Source organism: Scyliorhinus canicula, chromosome 1, assembly GCF_902713615.1.
Source record: "Scyliorhinus canicula chromosome 1, sScyCan1.1, whole genome shotgun sequence".
Lineage (NCBI taxonomy): Eukaryota > Metazoa > Chordata > Chondrichthyes > Carcharhiniformes > Scyliorhinidae > Scyliorhinus > Scyliorhinus canicula.
The window spans coordinates 170545818-170555928 of NC_052146.1; positions in this window are offsets into that span (position 1 = coordinate 170545818).

Sequence of the window (10111 nt, forward strand, 5' to 3'; positions counted from 1 at the left end):
CTGTGGCCTCTGGATCGGCCACGATCACAGCAGATAACCCCTGTCATCCAGGAGCCAACCCCTCAGCCGGGGGGACGTCTTGAACATGTCAGGAACCGTCGAGTGCGCCAGGATGAAGGCGTTAGATAGAATAGAATAGAACAGTACAGCACAGAACAGGCCCTTCAGCCCTCGATGTTGTGCCGAGCAATGATCACCCTACTTAAACCCACGTAACCCGTATACCCGTAACCCAACAATCCCCCCATTAACCTTACACTACGGGCAATTTAGCATGGCCAATCCACCTAACCCGCACATCTTTGGACTGTGGGAGGAAACCGGAGCACCCGGAGGAAACCCACGCACACACGGGGAGGATGTGCAGACTCCGCACAGACAGTGACCCAGCCGGGAATCGAACCTGGGACCCAGGAGCTGTGAAGCATTGATGCTAACCACCATGCTACCGTGAGGCCCCAGCGTTGTGCACACTGCCCGGGCATCGGGCACAGACATGTATGATGCACAGCTGATGGTCACACACCAGCCTCACATTCATCGAGTGGAACCTCTTTCGGTTTGTGTAGAGCAGCCTGTCATCTGCAGGCTCTTGTAAGGGGGCATGCATCCTGTCAATCACCGCTGAACCAGGGCATGTCGGCGCTGGCAGCGAACCCTGCTACCCGGGCATCCTGGTGGGCTCGGTCTACATTGAAATAGATGTATTGTGCCGTGTGGGCATCTCGGGCCTCCATTGGCGCAGATGAAGCTGTGCACCGAGCACTGTGAGATCCCAGACATGTCCCCAATCAGCACCTGGAAGGACCTCATGGCGCAAAAGATCAGGGTGATCATCACCTTGACGGCCACTGGGATCGGATGTCTTCCCTCATTCCCCCGCGGTGCCAGATGCTCCATGATCTGGCCGATATGTCACATTATCTCCCTGCTCAGCCGGAATCTTCAGCGGTATGCCCGGTCCAGCAGGTCGCCATATGACAGGCGCTGCCGGTACACACGAGGCCTCGTGCGGCACTTCCTTGGCACCACCTCCTCCTCAGCCCAGCATGGAGAGCCAGCTCCTCCTGATTCTCTGGGGCAGGCTCCGCTGCTACACGCTCCGTTTCTGCAGCTTCCTCCTCCTCGAGCAGCTCCAGCTCGTACAGCCGTAGGGCATCCCCCAGAGCTGTGGTGACTAGGAGGAAGGCCACCATTGCTGGTTGAATTCCAATATCCATTGTCTGCCGGGGGTGAAAGATCAACATGTTAGCATGGTGCATACCCCTGTGCCCAACCAGGTCCACCGGGCTACATGGTGACCCCGCATGTCCCCCCCCCCCCCCCCCCCCCCCCATCCCCGCACCCCTGGTCGCACCTTGGGGGACTCTGGCCCTGGAACCCATCCATGCCACCAGGGGTGTTGTCAGCTGGTGCTATCCCTGCCAGTGGTACGCTCTGCGTTCCCCATCCGGCACCCCCGCAGGGGCTCCTGTGGGTGTTGACCTTGGGTGGGCCGTGTGCTGCCCTGCCAGTGGGTGGTAGTCGGAAGGGTGATATGGTGGAGTGTAGGGATTGGGATGCAGGGGTGGGGGTTGGGGGCACCCATACGGCCAGTGCCACTCTACAGAACCAGGGGCCAAGTGGGTGGTCAGTGGGGTGCACTGCAAGATGGCTGCTTTGCAGGCCACAGCAATGGCGGTGGGTGCTGGACACTGCCCCAGTCCTGTGAGGGTGACCCTGGCCTCACGGCCCGTACCCCCATCACCCCTCCACCCGGCCCTAGCAGTGCTCCCCCCCAACCCAGCCAGCCCGACCAGTCCAGCAGCCCCCAGTTGCGCCTCTCCATGTCATCAGCCACAACGCCGGTTTCATGATTTTTGAAAGCACACGTAGGTTCACGCCGTCAGGAATTCGGCCCATTGAAGGCAGAGAATCGTAGACGTCCCAGAGACTATCTGATTGGCTAACTAATGATATGCCAACAGTGTTTACTGTACCTAAGTCCTGGAACAAACTGATGCCGCTGTTGAGGCAACGGAGAATTACGATTTGCCGTGAAATCGGCGTGTGCCATGATTTCAGCATCGGAACTGATTCTCCGCCCAATCGTGTTTCCCGATTCCGGAGTCAGCTGACGGAGAATCCTGCCCTGGGTTTAGTGTAACAAGTAACAAGATAAAGAAGCCTTGTTGATTTCAAGCTGTCAACCAACACCTGCTGATTTATTTAAGACTGACTGAGAGACCAGTGGAAGTAAACCCAATGTGGGTATTTTAAACCAGACAAACTGACACCTTTGCTTATCAGAAAAAGCAGTTTCTCACAGAGCCGTGAGCTGTACTCAGGATGTTTTAACTGTTTAATCGTCTCACTCAGTAATATGAACTAGTCAATTTAATAAGCTAGCTAAGATAAAATCCTAAATTGTTAGTTAAACTGATGTAGAAGGTGACAAAGTATTAGTATTATCAAGATCTTACATTTGGGAGACAGAGGGAATTGACTTTTATTGAAGAATGTTGTAGGTTGTTTTATTTCAAATGCTGTTGATCATCTCAGCTGCTGCAATTTATCAGCAGCTGTCAAAGTGTGAGCAAGATTTTCAGAGCAGGTTGTTGGATGTGGATTGGCGTAAAGCCTCCTCATTGAGATGGAAGCTCTTGACAAAAATATTTCTTTTTTCAGCTTTGTTGTTTCAGAGCATCAACTGGGCGGAGAAAACACTCAAGTGCATATCGTAGTAATGTTGAGTTAACACAGCGGAAGGCAGCGTGGTTTTGTGAAGGGGATGTCGTGTCTCACTAAATTGATTGAGTTTTTCGAGGCAGTGACGAAGATGATTGATGAGGGCAGGGTGGTGGATGTTGTTTACATGGAATTCAGTAAGGCCTTTGACAAGGTCCCTCATGGCAGACACGTACAGAAGGTAAAGTCACACAGGATCAGAGGTGAGCTGGCAAGATGGATACAGAACTGGCTAGGTTGTAGAAGATAGAGGGTAGCAGTGGAAGGGTGCTTTTCTGATTGGAGGGCTGTGACTAGTGGTGTTCCTCAGGGATCAGTGCTGGGACCTTTGCTGTTTGTATTATATATAAATGATGTGAAGTAAAATGTAACTGGTCTGATTAGTACGTTTGCGGACGACACAAAACTTGGTGGAATTGCTGGTAGTGATGAGGACTGTCCAAGGATACAGCAGGATATAGATCGGTTGGAGATTTAGGCAGAGAGATGGCAGATACAGTTTAATCCAAATGTGAGGTAATGCATTTTGCAAGGCCTAATACAGATGGCACAGAAGAGGTTTACCAGGATGTTGGCTGGTATGGAGGGCATTAGCTATGAGGAGCGGTTGGATAAACTCAGTTTGTTCTTACTGGAACGACGGAGGTTGAGGGACGGCCTGATAGAAGTCTACAAATCTATGAGGGGTATGGACAGAATGCACAGGCTTGGAGGGCCGAAAGGCCTGTTCCTGTGCTGTACTTTTCTTTGTTCTTTCTTTGTTCATGGTGGAGATATGGGGTAGAATTCTCTGGTCAATCGCTGGTGGCAGGGTCTCTGTTGCTGCCGCAGCACACCCCCGCCAGTGGGTTTCCCAGCAGCATGTGGTTGCTTCAATGGGAATTCGCATTGACAGCAGCAAGAGCAGGGAATCCTGCCACCAGCAAATGGCACACCATTGAGAAACACACAGCTGGGAGACTGCTGAATCCTGCCCAAGCACTCGACTGAGCGCCCTCTTCACTTGTCTCTGTTCTGTTATTGTAGCTCTATTGGCTTGGTGTTTTATTATACAGTGGCAGGTACAGGAGCCAAGTGGTTATCTTGCTCGCCCAGCAATCCAAATATCTGGAGACACAAATTCAAATTCCACCATGGCAGATTACTTAATTACTTAAATAAATTTGGAATGAAAATATACTAACAGTAATGATCATAAAACTCCTAGATTGTAATAAAAAAACGTAGTTGGTTTGCGAATGTACTTTAGGGAAAGTGATCTGCCTTCCTTGTCTAATCCAGCCTATATGAAACTCCAGACCCATAGCAATGTGATTGATGAACTGCCATCTGAAATGGCCCAGCAAGGCACTCAGTTGTCTTCGAGGAGGCAGTTCACCAACACGTCCTCAAGAGTAATTCAGACTTGGAAACAAATTCTGGCCTTATCAGTGACACACATATCATGAAAATGATTTATTTTTAGAACTGTTTCGCATTTAAGCTGAACTCGCAGATCAAAAAGGTACCAAATTTAATTTGTGCTTCACTAGGGGAACAGTAGAAGACACGTTTATAATTTAATTTTCAAGCATTGAGTTTCACATAATCATAGAATCATCTATCGCAGATGGAGACTATTAGATCTATCAAGTGTCCACGCTCACCACCTTGAGAGTCGGCACGTAATGCATGACCATTGACACTTGCAAGCTCACTGCCAACGCTCACTTGATTGGCAGTGGGTGGGATTTCTGTCCACCCTTGGCAGGAAATCCAACCCGTGCAAGCTGTCGGCCAAGCTCTCCAACTCGGCCAAGCACAGCGCTGCAGTGCCCAGAAGTGGTACTGCAGTCTTCTGCCTGGAACTAAGTCCCGGGGACCGTTGGAAAAGTAGATCGGAGGGGTCACGGGTGCGGGAACATGCCGTCGAGGGTGCGTTCGGTGAATGCAGTATCAGGGAGTGGGCCAGGGGGAAAGGAGGTCCAAGGTCCCAGCGGGGAGGGTGCCCCAAATCTGTAGGGGCCTTTAGAGTGAGGCACCTCTCCTTCCCGCAAGAGATGGAGAAAAGTGTATTTCTGTTTCCCGCCCGACACACACCCACTCCCTCTGGCCTAAAAGTTGAGGATGGTGGTAAAAGGCCCTTAACAGGTGAAAGGGAGGTTTCCCTCCTGAATCCTGCCTGTCCAGTCATTAAATTGTGTCTAGGTCACGGCAGGTGAGATCCAATTGGGAATCCTGTTTGGCAATTTTACGCTCCCCACACCCCCATATCAATAATAATAATCGCTTATTGTTACAAGTAGGCTTCAATTAAGTTACTGTGAAAAGCCCCTAGTCGCCGCATTCCGCCACCTGTTCGGTGAGGCCGGTACGGGAATTGAACCCGCGCTACTGGCCTTGGCATTACAAGCCAGCTGTTTAGCCCACTGTGCTAAACCAGCCCCTTTATCAGAATCCCTGGCGCGGGTGGGGTGTAAAAGTCTGCCCAAAGAGTCCCACTCCTCTGCTCTCTCCCCATACCCCAGCACATTTTCTTCCCTTTAAACATTTTCCCGTTTAAATTCTAAAAGCAACATTTGAATTTGTTTCCAGTTCAATATAACTTGCTTGCTTTTGTCTTCTGTCCCTCCATAAATAAACCCAGGATCCAAATGGCTTTTTAACAACCTTCTCAACTTGTCCTCTGGGATCCGACTGTGTTTCTCTGCTGCTGCCCTGTATTTAAAATGATACTATTTAGTTTTTACTCTTTTTAATAAAAACATAAAGAAAAAGATCAATAACGTAAATAAAAATGAGAGGGGTGGCAGCACCTTTCAGGTTATTGACCTCTCCTCATTCTCCCTTCCAGACTGTGTCACTTACAAACTTCACTAAGTTTAATCTATCATGCACATGATTGTTTAATAAATCTGTCTCTGTCCTGCTAAAAGTCTGTAACTATTCTCTTCATTGTTTCTTACATTTCTGAGTATTGTGCCAGCTGAAACGTTTGAAATTAACATACACAAGACAAGATCATTATTACATAGAGCAGCAGTCCCTCTAACAACCCCCGTGGGAACACCGATATATATTCCCCACTCGTCTGAAAAATAAACGTTCACACTTTCTGTCCCTGAACTAGTTTTGTATTCACACAGCTGCCATCCCTTTAATCCCATGGTGCTTTATATTTGCTAACAAGTCTATTGTGTGGTACTTCATCAAACACCTTTTGAAAGTTCACATACACATCTGATGAACTACCTCATCAAGCCTCTCCATGAAAGAACATTTCAGGACATCAAGCTTGTTGGTCAGGGTATCATATAGGATTTATATTCCTTTAAATGCAACCAAAACATTGATTTAGAGAACCATCCCATACCTCATGTAAGTAGCAGTGACAAAGGTTTCAGAACAATGAGGATGATGGAGGTAAAAATTCAATTTCATAATGAGGTAATACCATGATCTCATATTCTCAGTAAGGAACTGTGTTCAAAATGATGAGGGCTTTAATTGTGTAGATGGGGTCGGGGGGGAACAGTTGCAGCTGGCAGGAAATCAGAAAGCAGAGGACTTAGATTGAAAATAATTGGCCAAAGAACCAGAGTGGAGATGAAAAGATATTTATACGGAGCAAATTGTTTTGATCTGGAATTCATTACCCGATAGGGTGGTGAAAAAGCAGATTTGGAAGGATATTTCTAAATGACATTGATATTTACTACAAAAGAAAAATCATAATGCCATGCAAGAGTACAAGAGTGGAACTAATCAGAAAGCGCTTTCTTAAAGCTAACATAGACATACAAACAAAGAACAAAGAACAAAAGAAAAGTACAGCACAGGAACGGGCCCTTCGGCCCTCTAAGCCTGTGCCGACCATGCTGCCTGTCTAAACTAAAACCTTCTACACTTCCGGGATCCGTATCCCTCTATTCCCATCCTATTCATGTATTTGTCAAGATGCCCCTTAAATGTCACTATCGTCCCTGCTTCCACCACCTCCTCCGGCAGCGAGTTCCAGGGACCCACTACCCTCCGTGTAAAACACTTGCCTTGTACATCTCCTCTAAACCTTGTCCCTCGCACCTTAAACCTATGCCCCCTAGTAATTGACCCCTCTATCCTGGGGAAAAGCCTCTGACTATCCACTCTGTCTATGCCCCTCATAATTTTGTAGTCCTCTATCAGGTCGCCTCTCAACCTCCGTCGTTCCAGTGAGAACAAACCGAGTTTATTCAACTGCTCCTCATAGCTAATGCCCTCCATACCAGGCAACATCCTGGTAAATCTCTTCTGCACGCTCTCTAAAGCCGTCACACCCTTCTGGTAGTGTGGCGACCAGAATTGAACACTATACTCCAAGTGTAGCCTAACTAAGGTTCTATACAGCTGCAACATGACTTGCCAATTCTTATGCTCAATGCCCCGGACAATGAAGGCAAGCATGCTGTATGCCTTCCTGACTACATTCTCCACCTGTGTTGCCCCTTTCAGTGACCTGTGGACCTGTACACCTAGATCTCTCTGACTGTCAATATTCTTGAGGGTTCTACCATTCACTATATATTCCCTACCTGTATTAGACCTTCCAAAATGCATTACCTCACATTTGTCCAGATTAAACTCCATCTGCCATCTCTCTGCCCAAGTCTCCAAACGATCTAAATCCTGCTGTATCCTCTGACAGTCCTCATTGCTATCCGCAATTCCACCAGCCTTTGTGTCGTCTGCAAACTTACTAATCAAACCAGTTACATGTTCCTCCAAATCATTTATATATACTATGAACAGCAAAGGTCCCAGCACTGATCCCTGCGGAACACCACTAGTCACAGCCCTCCAATCAGAGAAGTACCCTTCCATTGCTACTCTTTGCCTTCTCTGACCTAGCCAGTTCTAAATCCATCTTGCCAGCTCACCCCTGATCCCGTGTGACTTCACCTTTTGTACCAGTCTGCCATGAGGGACCTTGACAAAGGCCTTACTGAAGTCCATATAGACAACATCCACTGCCCTAACTGCATCAATCATCTTTGTGACCTCTTTTAAAAACTGTATCAAGTTAGTGAGACATGACCTCCCTTTCACAAAACCATGCTGCCTCTTGCTAATACGTCCATTTAATTCCAAATGGGAGTAGATCCTGTCTCGAAGAATTCTCTCCAGTATTTTCCCTACCACTGACGTAAGGCTCACTGGCCTGTAGTTCCCTGGATTATCCTTGCTGCCCTTCTGAAACAAAGGAACAACATTGGCTATTCTCCAGTGAGGATCCAAAGATTTCTGTCAAGGCCTCAGCAATTTTCTCTCTAGCCTCCTGGGGTAGATCACATCAGGTCTTGGGGACTTAATATTTTTCAAGATGCCCAACACCTCGTCATTTTGGATCTCAATGTGACCCAGGCTATCTACAGACCCTTCACCAGACTCAACATCCACTAATTCCTTCTCTTTGGTGAATACTGATGCAAAGTATTCATTTAGTACCTCACCCATTTCCTCTGGCTCCACACATAGATTCCCTTGCCTGTCCTTCAGTGGGCCAACCCTTTCCCTGACTACTTTCTTGCTTTTTATGTACGTGTAAAAAGCCTTGGGATTTTCCTTAATCCTATTTGCCAATGACTTTTCGTGACCCCTTTGAGCCCTCCTGACCCCTTGCTACTTTCCTTATATTCCACACAGGCTTCGTCAGTTCCCAGCCTTCTCGCCCTGACAAATGCCTCCTTTTTCTTTTTGACGAGGCCTACAATATCTCTCGTTATCCAAGGTTCCCAAAATTTGCAATATTTATCCTTCTTCCACACAGGAACATGCCGGTCCTCAATTCCTTTCAACTGACATTTGAAAGCCTCCCACATGTCAGATGTTGATTTACCCTCAAACATCCGCCCCCAATCTAGGTTCTTCAGTTCCTGCCTATATTTTTATCATTAGCCTTCCCCCAATCTAGCATGTTCACCCTAGGACCACTCTTATCCTTGTCCACCAGCACTTTAAAACTTACTGAATTGTGGTCACTGTTCCCGAAATGCTGCCCTACTGAAATTTCTACCACCTGGCCGGGCTAATTCCCCAATACCAGGTCCAGTACAGCCCCTTCCCTAGTTGGACTATCTACATATTGTTTTAAGAAGCCCTCCTGGATGCTCCTTACAAACTCTGCAACGTCCAAGCCCCGAGCACTAACTGAGTCCCAGTCAATATTGGGGAAGTTCAAGTCTCCCATCACAACACCCCTGTTGTTTTTACTCCTTTTGAAAACCTGTGTACCTATCTGCTCCTCTATCTCCCACTGGCTGTTGGGAGACCTGTAGTAAACCCCCAACATTGTGACTGCACCCTTCGTATTCCTGATCTCTACCCATATAGCCTCGCTGCCCTCTGAGGTGTCCTCCCGTAGTACAGCTGTGATATTCTCCCTAACCAGCAGCGCAACTCCGCCACCCCTTTTACATCCCCCTCTATCCCGCCTGAAACATCTAAATCCTGGAACGTTTAGCTACCAATCCTATCCTCCCTCAACCAGGTCTCTGTAATGGCAACAACATTATAGTTTCAAGTACTAATCCAAGTTCTAATTTCATGTGCCTTACCCGTTAAAACATATGCACCTCAGGCCACCAGTCCCACTGTTTTCAGGAACATCTCCCTGTCTGCTCTTCCTCAGAGCCATACTGGCCCTATTCCCTAGTTCTCCGTCAATGTTTTCACCTTCTGACCTATTGCTTCGGTACCCACCCCCCTGCCATACTAATTTAAACCCTTCCGTGTGACACTAGCAAACCTCGTGGCCAGGATATTTATGCCTCTCCAGTTTAGATTCAACCTGTCCTTCTTATACAGATCACACCTGCCCCAGAAGAGCTCCCAATGATCCAGATAATGGAAACCCTCCCTCCTACACTAGCTGTTTAGCCACGTGTTTAGCTGCTCTATCTTCTTATTTCTAGCCTCACTGGTACGTGGCACAGGGAGTAATCCCAAGATTACAACCCTAGAGGCACTGTCTTTTAACTTTCTGCCTAGTTCCCTGAACTCCTGCTGCAGGACCTCATGCCCCTTCCTGCCTATGTCATTAGTACCAATATGTACAACGACCTCTGCCTGTTTGCCCTCCCCTTTCAGGATGCCCGCTACCCGTTCTGAGACATCCTGGACCCTGACACCAGGGAGGCAACATACCATCCTGGAGTCTCTTTCACGTCCACAGAAGCGACTATCTGTGCCCCTGACTATAGAGTCCCCTATGACTATTGCTCTTCTGCGCTTTGACCCTCCCTGCTGAACATCAGAGCCAGCAGTGGTGCCACTGCTCTGGCTGCTGCTGTTTTCCCTGATAGGCTATTCTCCCCCAACAGTATCCAAAGCGGTATACCTGCTCCAGAGGGGGACAACCACCAGGGAT